This window comes from Paroedura picta, chromosome 7, assembly GCF_049243985.1.
Source record: "Paroedura picta isolate Pp20150507F chromosome 7, Ppicta_v3.0, whole genome shotgun sequence".
In the NCBI taxonomy this organism is placed as follows: Eukaryota; Metazoa; Chordata; class Lepidosauria; order Squamata; family Gekkonidae; genus Paroedura; species Paroedura picta.
The window spans coordinates 42621990-42645330 of record NC_135375.1 but is presented as its reverse complement, the minus strand read 5'-3'; the positions used below and the strand labels follow the sequence as shown (position 1 = coordinate 42645330).

Sequence of the window (23341 nt, the reverse complement as noted above, 5' to 3'; positions counted from 1 at the left end):
GTAAACGGTAATGACTGGGGAAGGCACTGGCAAACCACCCCGTATTGAGTCTAGAGGGGTCACCCCAAGGGTCAGACATGACCCGGTGCTTGCACAGGGGATACCTTTACCTTTTTTTTAGACATAGGAACACTAGTAATAATAATTATATACCATAGTTACAATAGACTCATGGTGAACCCAGTTCCGTGGAGTTTTCTGTGGAAGAGATAAGCACTCATAGGTTGCCATTCCCTTCCTCTACATAGCAAACTCAATCTTCTTTGGTGGCCTCCCATTCAGGTACTAACCTTGGTTAGCTTCCAGTCAGGCTAATCAGCATGCTATTTGAAATTGAAATCAGTGGGGGCAAAACCCACTGACAGAGCCTGTAAGATGGAGCTCTTCCACCAGATGTTTTGTTAGGGCCAGTAAAGTAACATCTATCACCCCCCCCCCCATTAAGTTGTCCCTATGACTGTAAACTGGCTTCTGAAAAACAGATACTGGGACCTTTGATATCTGAATTGTTTATTCTAACTGGTTTTAGAATTGTAATTTAAATCTTATTTTAACTAAATTGTATTATTTATATGTCTTAATTAAGGTGAACAGGTTGTCCCACTTTTGGAGGGACATCTGGGGGCACCTGGCAAATTGTACTTACGTTAAAATTAAAAATATATATTACAATACTATTATTGCATTCTATGAAAATTTTTGTTGCTCTATTTAGACCAAATTTTTAATCAAGAACCCCCCCGCCCCCGGTCAATGGTGTCCCGCTTTACCAGTGTTAAAATCTGGTCACCTTAGTCTTAATGTACACCGCCCTGAGCTGGTTCACTTGGCAGGTGGTATAGAAATTAAATACTATAAATAATAATACCTGAGTTAAATGTCCCTTAAACATTAATGCTGTAGGTAAATGGGAACTCACATTGGTTTGTGTTGTTATAGACATAATTTTTCCTTCTTGCTTCTAATTGTTTTCTAAGGGTGGGGACTTAGCTCAGTGATTGATTATGAAATCAGTTTCTGCCATTTCTGATTAAAGTTGGATCTTGGATAGCCAGCATGGGCAGGCCCTTGAGAGTTTCTGGCTTAGACAGACTAATTAACTGACTTGGTATAAGACTGAATATGATGACAGGAGGCCACTGATTCCCTATTACAAAACGTATTGCATAAAGTCTCCTTTACCTTGTTTTTTTCAGGTATATTTTTCAGGTATATTTGAATGTTTAGGCTATTCACGTAGTCGGCATAATGAAAAGGTATCCATTTTCTTAGCATTAACAAGATAAATTAATTTAAATAATAAAATTGAATTAGCCTCAAAAGCATTTAATGAGCTAATTATTTTGGCAAGTTAAAGAAAAATCTTGGTGAATGTTAGGAATGTGTTTATAAAAATTCTTGAGTGGTATCTAAGATGATAAGTTGAATTAACAATGTTTAAAGAGACAGAATTTTATTTTCTTTATAAGTAGATGCTCTTAGGATGGTTAATGAATTGTAACTGAACTTGGCCAAGTTTATTTTTTAATTTATGTTGTTGGAAGGACTAGACTGAGTAGCTGTTCTTTAGCATATTTAAAGCCTTTCCCATCCCTTTAAATATTGTGTATTCTCAATAAAGGGAATGTTAATTTTGAGCTTTGTGGCCCTGCTCATGGATTTTCAGGCTAACGAGTTGCACTTTTCAGCCCTGAAGAACCATCTTCATGCTATGACCTTTGTAACATTCTCTTTGTGCTCTCTGACATACAGGCAGCGGCAAGGGAGGCTTCTACCATTCAGATATTGGTGTACTTGTTCAGTGATGAGTCCCCTGATGTCAATCGTGTCAGTCCAGTTGCCTTGAATTGGGAGACTAGTTGTTGGATTCTACATAATGCATTAAACAGCTGTTATCAACCAGTACTTCCTTACTTCAACTCTGGAGTTGACTTCCCAGCCATGTCACCTTTAAGGTTTTTAGAACTTTCATGGGTAGCGGTTTTAGATTCACACTATGAATTCAAAAGATTTTGTTTCAATGAAGACGAATTATATTTGAAAACAAGTAGGATTTCCCCTCCACAAAAAATGTTGTTGAGTGTGGAGGAAAGAAATATAAAAATGGCAATATGCAATTATTCTTGCAGCATAGTTCATTTCAGTGGTAGAATCAATGAATGCATGCTGAATGATTAAGCAGTAATAGGGTTCAAAATTTAAATCTGTTCATCTAGTTTGTTGCATTCCTCTTTGGATATGTGGTAGACGTCAAAGGTGGGAAATCTCCATGTGGGCCAAATCCAGATTTCTGTGCATGTTTTTCTAACTCATTGCCATTTCTTTATGGCTGGTGTTAATTTGGACTCATGCTGATGCCTTTGCAAATCTCTGAGAGCATTGTCAGCTGGTAGTGGGGTTTTAAGATACAAGGTCAAGCCTTGTCTCTCAAGAAGAATTCCTGGAGCATGAGGGAGTGTTGGGCGGAGTTTGGCTGTAGTAAAGGCAGAAGCTGCTGAGAGAGTCCCAGAGCTAATGCAGATTAGACTGGTGGTCTCAGAGGTCACTTTCTCAGACAGCTCTCTGCAGAGAAGCTGCTGCTAGTGTGCGTGGGTGGGGGAATTGCAAGTAAAAGGAGCAGAGCTCATTGTAGCTTTTGTACTATTCTCAAAAAGAAAAAAGTAAAGGCTGAATATCAGGAAAGGAAATGAACAGAAACATTTCCATGCCTGCACCAGAGCAAGGCTGTTAATGGTCAGATGTTTGCAGGCCATTATTTCAAATGGCTGCCTGAAGTTGGGATTAGCTTGAAGGCACATAATACGCATACATGCCCATGTAAGGCTCAGATTGCTTTCCACAATGATACATCCCTACAATTATATGTAAACCCAATGTATTAGTACGTATCGTTCTTCCTGCTTGATGCTGTTGTCCATGGACCACCAAGATTTGAAAGTGCTGCAGGTAGTATTGATAAACCCAAGAGGCAATCTTTCTTTTTGTTTCCTCTTATTCTTCAGCAAGACATTAACATGTTTAATGCAGTCAACCTAAGATAGCCACCTGGTGCAGTCAGTCACAAGGATGCAGGTGGATCTTTGCTGGTATAGATCATGGGTCTGGCTAAGATGGCCAGTGCACATATACAATATGTATAGAAATAAAATACTTTCTCCAGTGTAGGATTTCTTTACTATGTAATCATAAGGAAAAATAAAATACAAAATACCAAGTATTGCGAGCCGCAAGGGAGTGGCGGGCTATAAATCTAATAATAATAATAATAATAAATAATAATAATAATTAATACGTGTAACTTCCTATAGTGAAATGGAATTCACAATGTGGAAAGAAGGGATATAGACATTTAGTATTTATCATTGTTATACAAACAACTTCCAGCACGCAAATACAACCTTCTCATGTGCATCTAGAGCAGTTCATGTCCACATTTTGGGACCTTTGTGCTGTGTTTCTCAGAAGCACGAGGAGGCCAAGGACTTTTAAATCATATGCTTTTACTTAGACTAAAAGGAACCACATGCAAGAAAAGTGTAGAGACAGAGCAAAGTCAAAAAATTAATCAGTTGGTCCATTTACATCCAGAGGAAGCGAGTCCTATGTAAAAATCCCAGGGGGGCAAGGGCAGTTGCTGTCTAGAAAGAAATTAAAAGGGGAAGATACAATATATGTTGTCAGTCTAATGAGAGGTTGGGACAGGGTCCCTGTAGTATAAGTTTCCTTGAAGTTGGGTTGGAATACAGTCCTTGGGAAAGCCAAAGTATCTATCTGATTTCAAAGGGTGCCCAAATTCAAAATGCTGTTTGAATCTGACAGCATGTTGGATACAAATCAGTGGGTGAAAGAGCCCTTTTATATTTTATTTATTTATTTATTATACTTATATACCGCTCTCCCTGAGGGCTCCGGGCGGTTTGCAGAAAACTGGAAAAGATACAATTAACATATGGTAACAGGTAACAGTAACAGTAATAATATAACAATAATAACTTAACAAGATCATAATAACATTATAAAATAGAAATTGCAAGAGCCTCAGCTCAACTCTTACTGGGGCCCAGTGGATAAAACCGATTAGTATTGGTCATGGGGGGGGGAGCTTGGGGGCCAACTGGAAGCGGTGGTTTGGGTTGACCTCAACCAAATGCCTGGCGGAGGAGCTCCCTTTTGCAGGCCCTGTGGAACTGTTTAGGTTCTGTCAGGACCCTATTGTTAGTCCTCTGGTCCATTGGAGTTTTGGCTTCGGGGCTAGAAAAAAAATCCAGTCTTTGATAGAGCTGCATGTGTCTACTGATTGGGTTTCTGGAACTTGACTGAATTAAAAACAAAGGGACAAAGGTCTAATTTGGGTGGTGGTTTAAATTGATTTACTCACTACCCTGCTACTCTCTGTAGTTCAGGATACATGATCTTACATGCTTTGCTTTCGTTTTGGGTTAATTGATTATTTTAGCTGTCTGATAAAAGAGGCCTTGACAGTCAGGTTCTTGAGGTTCTTTGGGGCTTGGTTGGCATTCCTCTTCCATATATATGGCTAGTGTTGCATTCCTTTCAGTAACAGAAAATAAATTCCAAAAAGGGGAGAGGTGACTGTTTTCGCCGGAAAGCACTCAGGCCGCGGGGGGAGCGCTTCCTCATGGCCTGGAAAGCACACTCGGACCCTTACAGAGCCGCTGGGTGTGCTTGCCAGGCCTCTCCCCCCCATATCCTCAGTGCTTCCCGGCGGCCTGGAAAGCAGCCGGGCAGTTGAGGGGGAGGACCCTTTCAAAGCCCGTTCTTATGAACGGGCTTTGAAGCTAGTGTGTTAATAATGCCCTTTTGCTATCTACATCAGGCAAACAACTCAGTCCCTGAATAGAATAAATCAACACTAATCTGACACCAGATCTGCAAGATTGAGAACCAGTGGTGAACATTTTAATCTTTGAGGACATTCTATTGCAGATTTTAAGATCATTATCATCCTTCAAGAGAAACTTCAAAGGTACACTCCAACCCAAAAATGATGAATAGCTTCTAAAGAGACCTGGATTTCCTCACTCAGTAGAACTCCCCCCCCCACACACACACACAGTTTTGTTTTTTTTTTACATCCAATGAAGCTGGTGTTATCTGATGGAAGGGAAGTATGCCCCCTAATAATTGTTATGGGGTGTGCTCATTTTTCAGGTCGATGCATCAGTAGCAAACTTGAAATGGTGGTCAAGATGACATCCATTATCTGTCACCTCCACATTCTTGGTAAGGGAAGGTTATACTCTGGATGCGTCATGTCTCCAGAGGTTACCGCCTGAACGCCATCAAGGCTTCTATTGCTTAGGCTATGCCCTGCACCCGCATCCCATCCCCCTCTGCTACTGGCTGCTCCAGCCTTCAGACAGAGACTAGCCATGCTGGGTTCAGATCGCACCCAGACCATTGACACCACTCCAGCCTGGACTGCACAAGATCCAGCAAACTCCACCACCTGAGAGCCTACAGAAATATCTATGAAGCTGGAAAGGAATGAAGAGGAAGTATCCAGGACAATAAACCAGAGAGGGAGAGGTGGTTTTGAGCCTGGTGTAGTCCAGTCACTGCAGTCTCCAGAGTGGGACCCTAGGCAGTGACAGGGTGCTCCCTGTGTGATGGCCCCCAGCAGCCCTGAGCAGTAGTGGAGGCTCCTGGGGCTGTCCGGATCACAGCAATGGAAGGACCCGGCACAGCCAAGGCATGGCTGCGGTGGTGGCCTGGCACACATCTGGTGACTCAATATCCCAGGCAGAGGAGGGATGGAGGTTCTTCACATGGTATGGATTGGCGGCAGCAGAGATGGCTGCATAACAGTTCCAAGTCTGAAATAAGGTCCTGCACCTTCTCAGCTATGTGTGGGAACACATGGCCCTTGTCAGCTTGCCATCAGGCTGAGTTACAGGGAGCCATTTAGTAACCGCAAAGACTCCCAGACACCTAAATCTCAGGAACTATGCCCTCAGTGCCCAGTGCCCACTCAGTCCATCAGTGTCACCTTGAAAGTGGAAAGTGAGTGAAAAGGGATGGTTTGGCCCCCGAATGACAATGAGTATAATGAGAGGGGACATGATAGCCCTCTTTAAGTATTTGAAAGGTTGTCACTTGAAGGAGGGCAGGATGCTGTTTCTGTTGGCTGCAGAGAAGAGGACGCGCAGTAATTGGTTTAAACTTCAAGTACAACGATATAGGCTAGATATCAGGAAAAATTTTCACAGTCAGAGTAGTTCAGCAGTGGAATAGGCTGCCTAAGGAGGTGGTGAACTCCCCCTCTCTGGCCGTCTTCAAGCAAAGGTTGGATACACACTTTTCTTGGATGCTTTAGGATAGCGATCCCCAACCTGTGGGCTGTGGACCACATGTGGTCCTTCGATTAATTGGAGATGGGCCCCAAAGGACGCCTCCCCCCCAGCCCTTTACTTCATCCCCCCCGGCCCTTTACAACACACTTCGGGTGTCATTGTCTGCCATCACTCCCAGATGGGACTATCTCGTTGCAGAGAAACAAGCTCAGGGTTCCCATTGATTTGTCATTGTCAAGACTTAAAATTTCCATGAAAATAAAATGTTCCTTATGTTCATTGTTGTGGCATGTCTGTATCTTATTTTGAAGGGATGTTTAAACATTACCATAGCGATCAGAGAGCGTTAGGGCAGTGGTTGAGAGTAGAGGAGTAAACTACCTTTCCCCCCCCCCCCACCGGGCCTCAGTAAAAGGTGTTGAGTGGCCCCCGGCGTTGAGTGGTCCCCGGTGATAAAAAGGTTGGGGACCACTGCTTTAGGATACTTAGGGCTGATCCTGCATTGAGCAGGGGGTTGGACTAGATGGCCTGTATGGCCCCTTCCAACTCTATGATTCTGTGAGAAGGAAAACCTTCCAACCAACCTGAGTCTCAGGGGAAATGGTCAACTTACCATCAATCACCTTGATAGCATCTGTAGTGAAGGCTGTGGAGTACAGCCCCCCACTCAACAACCAAATGACATCCTAATCTGCTCCCAAAGAAGGCTCTTTCACTGGTCTGATCTGTGAAGCAGCACCTTCATAGCAGAGTTAGAGACGGACAGCTGCAGCCACCATGCCAGTGAAGAGCATTAAAGGCTCCGGGAATGAAGGAGAGCCACGAAGCATCATAGCAAGCACCGTTCATTGATGTGTTACCTTGAAAACACCATACCATCGCAGGCGAAGAGGATGCCATAGCATCCTACACCAATGGATATTCCCTTGTGCCACCACAAAGGGATCCTTACAAGTATGTTCTTGCCAGCAGACTGATAATGTGGACCTGCTAATCACTGCTGCAAATGGTGACTGAGAGTCATGAGGGGAGATAGCTTCGAGTAAAGAAACAAAAAGGAAAGAAAGGGAAACAGAAAGAACACTCAAATCCTGGACAAGGCTTATAAGAAAGAGTCTGGCCATGCAGCAGTTGCAATTACCTTAACAATGGGGTCAATTGGACTCTTTCCTGTAGTGTGCCACCACTTGAGCAAACACCCAAATCCCAGGGACAGGGAGAGAGGGGCTTGTGTGGCATGTCCTGCAGCCAGTCGTCCTGCCATTAGTGTGGGTGGAAGGGTAAGGATGTAAGAGGAGTTGTGGCCTGAATATGGGAAAGCTGCCCAAGACTCTGTCGGCCTGCTGTGCCAGGCACTTGCCCTGCTGTGGGAATTACTGCTCTGGCTACAGTGTGATAGAAAGGGGATAGCTTTGGATCCCCAAAGCAAAAGGACACATCATGGATTTTTGAGAAGCAAAGTCACGACAATCAGCATCCTGGTACACAAGTCATGGCCAAAAGCTCAAAATTTTCTTTGGAATCCATATGTGCACCAAATGTCACCTCCTGAGCCCTGACCCAACCAGAATTGAGGTTTTGGCTCCCCACATGATTTGTGCCCATCTCTAGTGGTTAGAGCATTGGACTATCTGGCCATGCCCCACACTGGTTACTTTGGGTTGGTCATTCTCAGTTTAGCCTAGTTTACATAGCTGTGAAGATAAAATGGGAAAGAGGAAATCATGTACCCCAAGCTTTGTGGAGGAAAGGCGTAGTGAAATATAGTGGGTAACTTCCTTTTTCAAGTAAGGTATACAAGTAGTATGAAATATAAAAATGCACAAGCATGGCAGCAAATATAATAGGTCGATTTAAAGGAATGTTGAATCAAAAGGAGAGACAAAAATAATTGTTGCATATTCATCTCATATTCTACAAAGGGCAACCAAATGATTTGGTTTCACCAAAAAAATTCCTATAACCTGGAGTGATTAGGCAGAATGAGTGAATAATTTGGGGGTGAACTCACATTGGGGTACACTCACATTGGGTGAAACCGTGTAAGCAGGTTTCACCCATTTTCTGCATTGCTGTTCATTTAAATGGTTTTGTAGCAGATAATAGTAAACTGACAGACATTTCATTAATCCAGATTCGGGTTATCTTTAGTCTGGGTGTCTAAAAGTTACAGCGTTTAAATATTTTAAAAGAGCATAGCACAATCAGGCATTGCGGCTCATTTTTAAGTATTCCGCTTTTGTATCTTGAGATGTTCTGATTCAAATAAATTATGATGAAGTATAACAATTGATTGTTTTGTTGATTTTTGCCAAGAAGCAGAGCAAATTAGAATTCTTCTCACTATGTGCCTTGGAGCCTATTCCACCTGACTCATCAAATGAAAAATTCATCAATTAATCCTCTGACAATAACGATATATACACAAAAATCGATCTGGAATTGATTTTTTTGAGTCAAAACATGAAAACCAAGCCCTGACCCTTACATAATGTGAAATTTCTCTTCATTTCAACCTTATTATTGTATATAAAAGCTGAAGTGTCTGTATAATTATTTGTTCTGTGACAACTGTAAAAGTGTGGCTACTTGAAAAAAAGGATATCTGTGCAATGGAGATGCACTAAAATGCTACATTTGTATGCTGTAGGCTAATAAAGTTGTCAAATAAGAACACAATTGATAGGAATTCCCCTAGAAGGCTACAGAGAAAAAGAGGGAGAGAGAGACTGATCATTGAAGCCTGATGGGAGACCACCCAGTGTAATCAAGATTGAGTTAAACACTGGGACCAATGAGAGAGAGTATGGGAGAGAACATAATTTATTACAATTAAGATCAGACAAAGATTTTCATATGTAAACTGTGTTTAATCTCTATATTGTACCTGTTAAATGAATATTTATAGCATATTGTTGGAATGCTATGATACTGCACACTGAGGAATCTTCTCTTAGAATCTCTGCCTGGAATACTTGCAGAATCAAAAAACATTTTAAAAACTTTTTGGTTTAATTGTTTTTAAAAGTTTATGTATTACAACTAATTATGTTTTTGTTTTATGTTCATGCAGTATTTTCACCTGAAAAGTTAATGTTTTAAAAAATAAACAGCTCTTAACAGACAGGCTGAGGTATAAAGCCAGGAGTAGTACTAGTCACAATCAGAGCCAGCATTGACTTATTCCAATGTTGGGTAGGCCACTTCTTGGAGCAATTCAAGAAGAAATATACCTTTCTTCAGTTGTGGTGCTCCAAGTGAGGTCTAACCAGAGCGGAATAAAATGGTTAACATCACCTTGCATGATCTGGACACTATACTTCCTTTAATACAACCCAAAATTCGGTTCACCTTTTTAGCCACCAAGTCACACTACTGACTCATGTTCAGTGTTTGGCTATTAAGACCCCCAGGTCCTTTTCACACATACTACTGCCAAGTCAAGTCTCACCCATCCTATGGTTATACACTTGATTTTTCCTACCGAGATGAAGAACTTTACATTTTTCACTATTAAAATTCATTTTAGCCCAGTTTTCCAGCCTGTCAAGATCATCCTGTATCCTGATTCTGTCTTTTGGTGTGTTTGCTACCCCTCCCAGTTTATTATCATCCACAAATTTAATAAGCACCCCTTCTATGCCTTCATCCAAATCGTTTATGAATATGTTGAATAACACATTTATTTATTTTTATTTATTTCTTACTCGCCTCTCCCTGGAGGCTCGAGGCGAGTTACAAGACATAAAAACCCAGTAAAAACCATAGAGTAAAATCCATAAAAACAAGAATACGTACAATTAACAAACATATTAAAACAAGCTCAATAAAACAAGATGTGTCAAAAAACTCAAACCTATCTATATCAGCCCTCAGTAACCTATCCTAGAGGGGGGGGTGACGGGGGGGTGACAAAGAGCGCTAGTTGGTCTTCACTACTGCTGCTGTAAGGGGGGCCAGATCGTCCTTGCCCAGGGCAGATCCCTGAGGCACTTCACTCATTACTCCTCTCCAAGAAGATGATGAACCATTTACAAGCAGCCTTTGGGTGCAATCTCTCAACCAGTTCTCAATGCACCTAACAGCAATAGGATCAATACCACATTTTACCATCTTGTCTATAAGAATATCATGCAAAACCTATTCAAAAGCCTCACTGAAATCAAGGTAAACAATATCCACAGCATTCCCATGTGCTAGCAAGGTAGTAACTTTCTCAAAAAAAGAGATAAGGTTAGTCTGACATGACTTGTTCTTGAGAAAGTCATGCTGTCTCTTAGTAATTACAGCCATCTGCTCTAGTTGCTCAAGGACTGACTATTTGTTCTAAAAATTTGCCAGCTATATACTTCAAGCTGATGGGTTGGTAGTTACCCGGACCTTCCATTTTCCCCTTTTTGAAGATGGGGACAAGATTTGCCTACCTCCAATCTTCTGGCACTTCTCCTATTATCCAAGAATTGTCAAAAATAATGGACAGAGGCTCAGAAATTATGTCTGCAAGTTTTTTTAGTACCCTTGGATGCAATTTATCTGTCCTAGAAGATTTGGTTTCATTTAAAGAAATGAGGTGTTTATGGATGATCCCTACAGTTATTCTAGGCCTCAACTCCCATCCCTCATCACATGAAATGATTTTGCCATATTGAGCACGATTCCCCTTGCTAGAGAAGACTGAAGAGAAGTAGGAACTGAGCCATTCAACCCTCTCTTCATCACCTATTACAATGTCACTTTCTGGTCGCTGCAATGCTCCTAAAATGTCCCTATTCTTTTTATTACATTGAATATATCTAAAGAACCCTTTCTTCTTGTTTTTAGCACTTCTTGCTAGCCTTACTGAGCTTTAGCTTTTCTAACACTCTCCCTACAAGCATTGGTTTTGTGTTTATAGTCCTCCTTGGTTATAAGATCCTCCTTCCATTTCCTAAATTAGTCTTTTTTATTATTCAATTCTTTTGAAAGCTGTTTATGAATCCATCCTGGTTTCTTTAGGTTCCTCCCAGTTTTTCTTCTCAAGGGAGTTGTCTGTGATAGTGCCTTTAGTATTTAACTTTTGAGAAACTCCCAACCTTCTTGGATTTCCATCTCCTTAAGTTTCCCTGACCATGGGATTTTATCCAACATAACTTTGTTTGTTAAAGTCTTGATGTCCAGCCTGTATGTGTGACTACATACAGCTTTTCTCTTCCCCAAGTTCATAAAGTCTAAAATCACATGGTTTCTACTACCAAGCGCACCCACAGCCCTCATCAAACAGTTCTTCCCTATTGGCAAGATTCAAGTCTAAAATAGCAGACCCTCTGGTTGCCCTTTCCACTTTCTGGGAAATGAAATTTTCAGCGAGACAAGTCAAGAATTTTTTGAATTTTTCATTTTTAGCAGAGCTGCTCTTCCAACAGATAACTGCGTAATTGAAATCTCCCATGACCACTAGGTCCTCTCTTAGAACTTTGCAATCTGGTCTAGGAGCATCTCATCCAAGCCCTCTGCCTGGCCTTGCTGTCTATAGTAAACACACACTATAATATCGCAATTATTTCCTACTCCTTTTATTTTTACCTAAAGATTCTCAGCTGAACCCTCATAGACACATAATTCCTCACAAGTATATATATTCTTAACATATCGCACTACTCCTCCCCCCCTCTTTATTTGTCCCTTTTAAATAAATTGTACCACTCAATCCTATTGTTCTAGTTGTGAGAATTATCCACCAGGTTTCTGTAATGCCTATTAGATCATACTCCCCTTCCTGTATTTGGAAGTTCTTCCTGCTTGTTTCCCATACTCTGTGCATTAGTGTAGAGACATTGTAATCCTTCATACGAGTACCCAAGGTTTATAGTTTTTGAGCTTTCTTATAAGTTAATACTTCCCTGCCTATGTGCCATTCCCTTTAAATCTGCAGTGTTCCTATCTACAGTTATCTTCATCAGACTAGGCTTTGAATGTATTTCTTGCTCCCCCATTAGGTTTAGTTTAAAGCCCTCTTCACCAGGTCCACAAGACTCTTCGCAAAGACATTTTTTCCCACCTTTGTGAGGTGCAAACCATCTTCTGATAGAAGAGCCTCCTCACGGTAGCATGCTCCATGGTCCAAAAACCCAAAACTTTCCCGATGACACCAATGATGTAGCCAGTAATTTATCTGCATTATTTTTCTTTCCCTTCTTAAGCCTCAGCCACTAACAGGAAGAACTGATGAAAGCACAACCTGTGCTTCCAAGTCCTTCACTTTTCCCCCCCAAGGCCACATACTCTTGCTTCATATGCTCCACACTGCAGTGGGCAGTATCATTTTAAAAGTTCCTTAAAAAAAATTAAAACTAAATAGAATTCTTGAAAAAATGAAATGGGCAGGAAAATTTGGTGAGTGCTTTAAGGAGGGTTGGGCGCTTCGGTGCAGGGGGGGAAGGGAGGCGTGGGTGTTGGCATGTTGGTGGGCGCACATACGCAGGTGAAGAGCCCTGTGCCTGTGTGTGTTTGCCCGCCGGTGTGCCAGCACCTCCTCTCCCGTCCACACTGCATGCTGGCTGCTTCGGAGGCCGAAGCGCCCAGTGCTACTTTGAAGCCTCTATTGTTGAAGGTAATTTGCCCATAGCTGATTATTGGCTGTGCAAAACAAGGAGTTTTAGGGACAGTATTCCCCTAGTGCTGTAGTTGACATCCAGTCGAACCTTACTGTACAACATGGTGGGATGTACTTGCACAGCTAAATTTTGCACTGCCGCCATGAAATTGCTTAATATGTATGTGGATCAGAACATTTCTCTCTGATCCAACTTCAGAAGTACAAAGAGCCAATTGTCACTGGCAACTTAAACTACGTCTTAAATATTCAATCTGTAATGCCTATTAGATCATACTCCCCTTCCTGTATTTGGAAGTTCTTCCTGCTTGTTTCCCATACTCTGTGCATTAGTGTAGAGACATTGTAATCCTTCATACGAGTACCCAAGGTTTATAGTTTTAAATCTTAAAGTTTTTATGTCGCCAGATCTTTAAAAAAAAATTATAATACTATTACTGTTTTTCTCTTTTTAAATTGTCTTAGTTTTTAATTGCAGGTATTTGAATTTCGGTCTGAATGACTGTAAATAAATATTGATTGATTGATTGATGGTGGGATGTACTTACTGTATAGTACGATGGAATGTTGGTTGAGATCAGCACAGTGTTGTGCAGGAAATAAACAAGGCACCAATGTTCTTGCCAATCTTATCTTATTTGCTTAATAATAAAAGCCAGTCTGAAAAGGGGACATCTCATATCACTTTTTAAAAAGTTTATTCTTGGGATTGTGTGATCTTCATAGAGAGGCTGTGGCTCAGTAGTAGAGCATCTGTTTGGCATGTAAGAAGTCCCATGTTCAGCGCCTGGAATTTTCAGTTTAATGGGGTCAGACATTAGATAATATGAAAGACTTCACATTGAGAACCTGAAGACTTTCAGTAAGTCTATATAGACAGTATTGATCTTGATAGACCATTGGCTTGATTCAGAATAAGGCAGCTTCACGTGTTCATATACAATCATTGTACGGCTTAGAAAGCTGTAGTGGGAAGACAGTAGAATCTCTCTTCCTGGGTCTTTTCCTGGGTAGAAGAAGGCAAATAGAGTGACTGTCCGCTTCTTGCTGTACATTGTAGCCACCTGACCCATGTAGTTATTTGTTTACTTTCTTGGATTCAGAAAGGACTACAGGATGAAGAAGAATAAGGGAAAGATCCCCAATCCTTGAACTCAAAGATTATGGGAGCCAACCATTGTTTTGCTCTTGAAAAAGCAAAAATGAGAAAGGAATTGTGTAGTCTAGTTTTATATAAATACTAGCCAAAAAGCCCATTGCACGCAAAAATGCAACGGGCTCTAGCAGCCCCCAGGCGTGAGAGTGGGTATGGGGGGGGACGACCTTTTTGGCTGGCGAGCGGCTGGAGTCTTCGTCTTTCGGCGAGCGGCTGGCGAGCAGCTAGAGTGCTGCCGTCTCATTGGCGGCGTCTCCTGAGGGTCCTGGCGAAGCGAGGCAAAGGACGGCAGGAGAGAGCGGTCCTTCAGGAGAGTTCGACGCTCCACGTCCCAAGACTTCCAAGGAGACTTCCACGCGTAGCGCGGCTGCCGGGGACTCCCTGCCCGGCGCAACTGCGAGCGTCAAAGCGTCAGGGGAGCAACTGCGAGCGTCAGGGCGCTGGGCAGGGAGTCCCCGGCAGCCGTGCTCCGCGCGACTATCGGGGGTTCCCTCGGGCATCAGGCCGGGAGCAACTGCGAGCCGCGCTGTGCGCGGCTCGCAGTTCCTGGGGCTGGGAATCAGAGGGACCAATCGGCAGGCGCTTCGCGCCTGCCGATTGGTCCCTCCAATTGTCTGTCCTGAGGAAGGGTCCAATTCGGACCCTTCCTCATCATGGACACATCCCGCCTCAGGACGGCTTAACCATTTATTTAGTCAGTGGCGCCCACGGCGCCACGGGCGGTTTAAAGATATTTAGTATTCAGTGATTAATTATTCTAAACATTTCTTATGTAGAAAGTTCTGTTACTCATCCTAACATAAAATGCTATACAGACAACTTGTAAAGACATGTTTTACCAGGTTTGTGTGTCCATGATTGCTTTGGACTCTTGAATAGTAGTACACATGCACATATATGCATACGTACAGAGGCACATATTACTCTGTAATATTCTTAAAAGAATGAGAATTTCATGCATAGTTTAAGATTAGAAAATTTTAATAAGAAACAGTTGACTCCGAGTGGAGTCAATATTACCAGAAGTATAGTAAATTTTAATTGGTATCTCTTAGATACTTCCATTCTTTAAGCAAATAAACATTAAGAAATTGTTTCTGTCTATAGATACAAAAAATATCTTAATACCTATAATTTAAATGTTATTGAATTGACTTTCTCTTCTTTCCATAGTAAGTAATAACAAATTTCCAGTAGAAACTTCTCAACAGGAAAAATAACTTAAAATATTTTCCAGAATCCCATCCCAATCCCAAGACTTTATAACTCAGTAAACTTATATGCTTTAAACATAATGCTTTAAACATTGATTACATGGTCACAAGACAGAACTGTTCTTATGGTTTATTATCAATATTTTATTTAAAATATTGTTATTAAAAATTGTCTCCTGTTTCTCTTAGGTAATTATTCAAAGAAAACATCAAAATCTCTGTTTCTTTGCAGGTCCTGCAGTAAACTATCAATACAGGAAATTAAATTCAATGAATAGTGGAAATAGATTTGAAGTTTATTTCGAATCTTCCTGCAATTTTACCTGCTTATGTCCTGATCCAAAAATAAGCATTTAATTACAATGTACTGAATCGAAAGCCGTGTTTTTCCCCCTCACTGCATTGATATATGCCTCAAAGAATAGTCTGAAATCGTGTGATATAGCACCGTAACTAAAATTTAAACTGTTCTTGCTTGGTAAGATGCCCGGATAGGACACTTTTTGAGAGCCATATATATTTCCCTGAGTTCTTAAAGGAAAAGGCAGGTACAATAATAATAAATACCAATAAATAATATGTAACATGGCCACTGTAATACTGCCGCAAGTGCTCAGAATAATTATTACAAATGTCAGTTACTTATGTTTGTGAGAACATATATGAGGGAGACATTGTGAATCAGTGAAAGCATCTGATTTACACAGAGAAGGTACAGGGTTCAATCCCAAGCATTTCCAGTTTATAAAGACCAAGTAGGAGATTATGTGAAATTCCTTTGCCTGGACCCTGGAGAATAGCTGCCCGTCTGAGTAGACAATTAACTTTAATCTGATTCGGCATTAGGCCATTTAAGAATTTCAGTTCCTAGATATATGCATTTTACAATGGTGCATTGAAGAGATGAAGCTCTTTAGATCAGCTGATCAATGTCCCTAACAGCACATTAATGTCTCTTAACGCTAAGCAATATGGTTGTGTTAGTATGATGGCTTACTTTAGCTAGCAGTTCCAACACAAATCCAGCAGGTAGGAGGCACTATGCAGGACATTGTTAATCTCTCCCTGTCTATTCGGGAGTTCCCAGAGGTGCTTAAGGAGGCAGTGGTTCGCCTCTTAATTAAAAAAAACATTGAGGGACCCAACCAGCTACCTCCAGGTGTCACTTCTTGCGTTCTTGGGCAAGGTAGTTGAAAGGGCCACAGCGGACCAGCCCTTGGCATTCTTGGATGAAACTTCAGGGCTCAATCTATGCTAGTTGGGCTTCTGCCATGGCCACGGGGTGGAGATGGTGCTGGTCGCCAGTTGGATCAGGGTGGGTTAGCCATATTCGTATTGGTTGATCTGTCAGCCTTGTTTGACATGGTTGATTATGAGTTATTGGCTCACTACCTCACAGGGCCGGGATTTGGCAGACAACCCTTCAATGGCTGTGCTCCTTTCTCCGGAATCATACACAGAGGGTGGCTGTGGGGGAAGAACTATCGCACCCCTATTGACTTCCATGTGAGGTCCCACAGGGGGCAGTATGGTCTCCTACACTATTCAGCATCTTTATGCACCCTCTGCCACAACTGGTTTGGAATTACAGGTTGGGTTGTCATAAATATGCGTATGACACCCATCTCTTATCTCCTCATGGATAGCCACCAGAACTCCACCTCTGATAAATTTGCCAGATGTTTGGAAGTAGTCACTGGGTGGTCAGAGTTACCTGAAACTCAACCCCTCCAAGATGGTCCTGTAGCTGGGCAGAAAGATGATGGGACAGGAAGCGCATCTATTCACCTTGGCTGGGGTGCAGCTCAACAGTGCTCCCTTGACCAGGAACTTGGGGGTGATCCTGGATGCCTCCCTTTTACTGGATGCCCAGGTCACAGGCATAGCCTGCACACTATTTTACCATCTTTGCCAGGTAAGGCTACTAGCGCCCTACCTGACCTCGGACTGTCTGGCTATAGTGACCAATGCTCACCACTAGATTAGACTTCTGTAACTTTGACCCAGAAACGCTTGTCTTTTACTTGGAAATTGCCGCTTGTGCAAAATGCAGAAGCTATTGTCCTCACAGGTACACCTTGGAGGGCCCACATCCAGCCAGTGCTGAGGCAGCTGCTTTGGTTACCAGTTGTAGCCCATATCAGATTCAAGGTGCTGGTATTAACCTTTAAAGCCATCCATGGCTTGGGCCCTGTGTATCTGAGGGACCGCTTATCTTATGCCCCCTGCAGGGCTCTTCACTCTTCAAGTACTAATCTGCTCATGGTCTCTGGCCCTAAGGATTCATGCCTGGCCTCGACCTGGGCCAGAGCTTTTACGGCCCTGACCTGGTGGAATGAGCTCCAGTGCTGCCTAGGTTCCACAGGGCCTGTAAAAGCAGAGCTCTTCCACCAGGTCTTTGAGGTTGAGGTCAGGAAGAATGGGGCCCCCTCCTCTGGACAATAATTAACATCATGTGTACCCACCCTGCAGTGCTGGCTAAAGATGAGGAAGAGAGAGGGTAGTCAAGGGATTATGCTGCCTCCTTGGGTTTGTTTTAAGGGGAGTGCTGATTGTTTTTTGTTTGTTTGTTTTGAGGTTTTATCCATTTTTATGTAGCCCGCCACGAGTCTTATGACAAGTGGCAGGATGGAAAATAAATACGAAAAGTTGTGAATGTTAACATAGTGCTGTGTATACTTTGGACCAGTGGCCCCCAAACTTTTTCGGACTGGGGACTGGTCCACGGGAGGGGGGAAGAGGGGGGTCCGGGCGCTGGCGGGAGCAAACACGCCTGCGTGGAGCTGCCACGCCTGTGCTTTTTGCATCTTCCTCTCCCCCCCCCCCCGTAGTGCAGCACTCAGTACACTGGAGCGATTGGCCGACAAAGCGGCTGATTCACTCAAGCCTAGGCCCGCAGGCGCCACACTGTGGGGGGGAGACGAAGGTGCAGGTGCCAGCAAACGCACAGAACGAAGCGGCCGATTGCTCCCAGCGCAGCAAGTGCCTCACTGCACTGGGGGAGAGTGCCTCCCTCCTCCCCCGGGCCCGGTACCAAGGGTTTCGCGGCCTGGGGGTTGACAACCCCTGCTTTAGACCATAATATATTGCTGGGCATAAAAGCCCAGCACACATGGACAGTATTTAGAGTTCTCAGATCAGGCCTGGTACTAAAATAACACAAAACTTTCTGGAATCATTCTCTTCTTTAATCCCATGCAGCAGATGTCTTCAGAAAATGTATTCTAAATACATATAGTTCAATTTGAACTGCTGCTCCTTCTACGTTGTTTTATACTTCAGCTAATGGTTTTCATGCATGCATGCTTTGCGTGTGGACATTTTCATGGATTTTGTAGCTTATATAAATAGTTCTTACAGTTTTCTGTACAAGAGAGAACTCACATTTAAATTTTGTTAGTGCTGACTATTTTAATAGTTATTCTTAGATCTTTTTATGATATATTGGTTTTAAATTCAAAAGAGTGAAGGTAGTTTGATGTGATTGCAATTAGTACAGATAGGCTGTTGGGCATATGTCTCTGCTTGCAAATATGAAGAGAAATTTGGCATGGATATGTTTAAAATATCAGTAGAAATACATATATTACAAGCATACCTAGTGCTTGTGTTTTAGATCTTGTTTGTTAGCTGACTGTGTGAAGGATTTCAAAAATGCTTTTGGAAGACCAACTCCCAGACATGGGGTAATTTGTAGGACCTTTATGCCTGGGCAGAAGGGGGGGGAAAGGATAATGTGGGGCAATTTTGCCCAACACTGGCTGTTAACCATTTAGTTCTCAAGCAGCTTTCTGCAGCCTACCCTGGAGGTTGGCTCATGATGGAATGAGTGGGCTGCAGGCTTGTCCTGGCACACACCTCAGATAGAAAGGAGCAGCCTGAAGAGGCTCACTAACTCTCTTGTGGGAAGGACCCACCTTCCCACCTCATACTTTTACTGGTCACTGGTTATCAGGGACAGAAAAGGAAAGCTAACTGGCTGATAGTCCCTGGGATTTTTGCCTCTCCCATAGCAAAGAATATATTTACTGTGTGTGCTGGTTTAGAATGTTAAAAAGAACATAACCAACACAACTGATTGCTGGCTTCTAGGCACCGGCTAAGAGCCTCTTGTGGCGCAGAGTGGTAAGGCAGCAAACATGCAGTCTGAAAGCTCTGCCTGTGAGGCTGGGAGTTCAATCCCAGCAGCCAGCTCAAGGTTGACTCAGCCTTCCATCCTTCCGAGGTCAGTAAAATGAGTACCCAGCTTCCTGGGGGGTAAACAGTAATGACTGGGGAAGTCACTGGCAAACCACCCCGTATTGAGTCTGCCATGAAAACGCTAGAGGACGTCACTCCCAAGGGTCAGACATGACCCGGTGCTTGCAGAGGAGATACCTTTACCTTTTAGGCATTGGCTAGGGAACATAGTGCAAGCTATGCATGACAAAAGGGGAGTCTACTTAAAGGACTCTGGGGGGCAGAGCTCAGGACAGGCAATCTTGGTGCTGATCATGCTGCCTGGAGGATTTCCACTACTTCCAGTCCTAATACCAGCCTTCTGGCCTTGGTTACCCAACAGGTGACTTCAGGGATGTACTGACAGCTGTTGGGTGGCAGCTGCATTCATTATACCCAGCCTATGCTGGGATTTGGAGGTAATGGAATACCATTCTTTTGCTATCAAGTTACAAACAACTTATGGCAACCTCCTCGGTTTTCAAGGCAAGAGATTTTCAGAGCTGGTAGGCCATTGCCTGTTTATGTATATTGACTATGGTATTCCTTCCATCCAAATGCTGACTAAGGCTGAGATCAAGCTAGCCTGGGCTATCCAGGTCAGGGCATACTACTACTAGAGCTAAGTTCTTTTTTTTTCAATTTTTCAATTTCTTTATAGTCTGCCTAATACACTTAAATAAATATCAGCAGGAATCATGATTTTTATTAGAGTTTTCATTATTATTTGTAATTTAATTGATATTTCATGCTAAATTCTTGGAGGACATTATTAATAGTACCCAGTAAGGGAATTGAAATTGGGAAATTATGTAGACAGCAAATACATAAATCCACACGGAGCTCTGGTAGTATCCATAAGATACTACTGAAGCAGCAAGAAGAAATTGTGTAACCCTTTAAGCAACCAGAACGGACTCTAGATTTGTGCCGTTTTTGATGTTGAACTTTCATCAGTGGTTGTTTCCTCCTATGATGTGTAACTTATCCTAACAAGTTTCCAATATTTCAGTATTCATCCAACTCAAAGTTGTAGTATAAACTCTACTGATATAAAATTGGCCTTCAGCTCGCAGATATGGGACCCATTATGCACGGGGGGAATAACGCACATTCGGGGTGGAATGGCGGCGACTAAAATCACCGATAATGCACGGTGCCGGGTGCATCCGGCCGCAGCTTCGGTGCATGTCGCTGAAAAAGAAGCGTTAGTGAAACGCAGAAGAAAGCGCAGCTTCCGGGTGACTGGGGCGCAACCAGAAGCGGCGCCGGGATCGCCACGTGCATAATCGGTTACTCTGGGTTTTGCTGCCATTGCGTCCCGTCCAGTGCATAACCGGTGTGCTTCGCGTCTTCCCCCTCTGCGTTTTCCATGTGACCCGAAATCGCCGTTTCGGCGGCCGTGCATAATGGGCTAGAGAGAGCTTTATCAAGAGACCCTTCTCCTAAAAAAATGCTTGGCAGGGTGACAGAAAAGGTAATGACACGTGGCATAGAACCCATGGGCACCATATTAGGGATCTCTGATCTAGGACTTAACCAGTTACACTGGATCATCTAGATATGAAATGCCCCATGTAAGTTAACTTTCTGTTTATATTTAGGTAACATTCAGTTATCTGAATACTAGATATGAATACAAGATATGAAATGCCCCATGTAAGTTAACTTTCTGTGTATATTTAGGTAACATTCAGTTATCGGGGAAATATGTAATAGCTAATTACCCATAAATGTGGTTATAATGTTTGTCTTTTCACTGTTGTTGAGCTGGTAAATGTTATTTTTTGTAAACAAGATTGAACCATTGGTGACAGTGAGTAAAGTCCCACCATACAAGATACATCTTGGGGGGATACATCTTGCACAAACAAACTTCTTTTGGTTGAGAGCCAGCCTGGTGTAGTGGTTAGGAGCACAGACTTCTGGTGAGCTGGGTTTGATTCCGCACTCTCCCACATGCAACCAGCTGGGTGACCTTGGGCTCATCACAGCACTGATAAAGCTGTTCTGACCGAGCAGTAATATCAGGGCTCTCTCAGCCTCACCTTCCTCACCACCTGTTTGATTTGGGGAGAGGAAAGGGAAGGCGATTGTAAGTCACTTTGAGGCTCCTTTGGGTAGAGAAAAGTGGCATATAAGAACCAACTCTTCTTCTAAGTCGAATGGTAGGATACTATCCAATGTGTCTGACATGATCGTTTTCTTCTTGGCTTCCTAACTATCAGACAAATTAGTGATCAAAGATAAATTGTAATGTTTTCCTAAACAGGCAGACCTGTTTTTTCTTTCTACTATGAAAGTATGAGTGTTCTTAATTTCAAACTCTGGCTGGCATAGGATACTTATGGCTTCAGGACAAAGAAATTTGTATTCAAATCTTAAATTGCTCATTGATTAGCATTAAGTCTGCTGCATTGCTTCTATTCTCAGTTATTCTGCCCATTGGAACTGAATCACTTATTCTTGCCTTGCAGCAAGTTCCTATTTCTAGTTTATTTCTCTAGTTTGATTCTGTTTTTCCTGAACAGTTCAGGAAAAAAAAACTTTGTTTTTCAGTAGCAACATTTCTCCATAACTTGCTGATTCACTGAATACAAAATATCCCTCTGTTTTCACTATTATGTATTGGTGCTGGAACCATCACCAAAACTAGCTAAGATCCAGGATATCTGTACCACATCCCGACTCAGCATAGCTGGCATATAATTCTGCCCTTGATCAACTTTTAACAGAGACAAGAACACTATAAAATTTCAGATAAGAAAAATCTATTCCTGTGGTTTGATACCATCTATCTGTATTTAACCCTTTTCAAATTATCTTAACTGCTGAAGAACACCTGTATATCAGCTGCAGTTGATGGGACATTTCCAGGATACAGAATCATTTCACATACAGCACAGTGTGCTACCACTTTATAAAAGGATCATGTGTCTGCAACACATCCAGTGCTGTCCAGTTCCTGTGATAAGGAATGGAAAGTTCAATGGTGGCATTCCCCTATCAATAATAGTGATTTTCATGGAAACATTATATACCATTACTTATCTTCTCCCTGAGGAATCCAAAGTTCTCTGAAATGCAGTTTGAAAGAAATGCTACATATAGCAGTCACAATATAAAAATGGATTCCATAGTAATTCTTTAATTATGGATCTGTCACTTTCATACAGATGATCTCTATGCTTTCCTTTGCATGAACCTGGGAAAGTTGGAGTCACCATTCCAGAGGCAGTGTCTGTTTCAGTGTGTGAGAGTGAGGGCAAGCTTTGGGCTTTTTATAGTAATGCAGTACTGTACAACCCTGCAGTAATTCGTTTTGTTTTCTACTAATAAAGCAAGTTGCATGCCAGTGTTTGAAGATATTTTCACATAAAAGAGGTCTAGATTATTCTAGACCTCTTTTAGATTGGAAACAGTCTTTTCCTTTTCCTATTAAGCATCTTTATATTTACCAAGTATGGAAATTAAGCCCCTTAAAAATACCAGTTTGATATACAACAAGAGCTTGTCAGACTTTACCGTTCCCTGTGCAAGAAATGTGTGTTGATTGTTTTTCCAGTTTTGGTAAGACTTTGTATGTAACTGGAAGAGTCTGATTGCAGCAGAAAGGCCCCATTTTTTTCTCCCTAAGTCTGTCATAAGCTTCTACTATGAATGTAGACAAACCTCTTAAAATCTTTGGCTGTTGCAGTCCACAAAGAATCAGCTCAGGACTTGCCCCATTAACCTCAGTGGGACTGCTCTGGAATAATTAGTTTGAAAATTGTGTGACTAAATATTTGTGAAGCCTACTGAGATTGTGGTTGGAGGCATTAGACTATCATTGAAATGCACTGGTTTC

The 23341-nt window shown here is 42.3% G+C and overlaps 1 protein-coding gene across 6 annotated transcripts in view; it reads left to right on the top strand.

Annotated features, from left to right (window-relative positions):
* Window positions 1–23341, top strand: part of ARB2A (ARB2 cotranscriptional regulator A) — a 269563-nt gene that overhangs the window by 52642 nt on the left and 193580 nt on the right. The gene's annotated exons all lie outside the window — the stretch shown is intronic.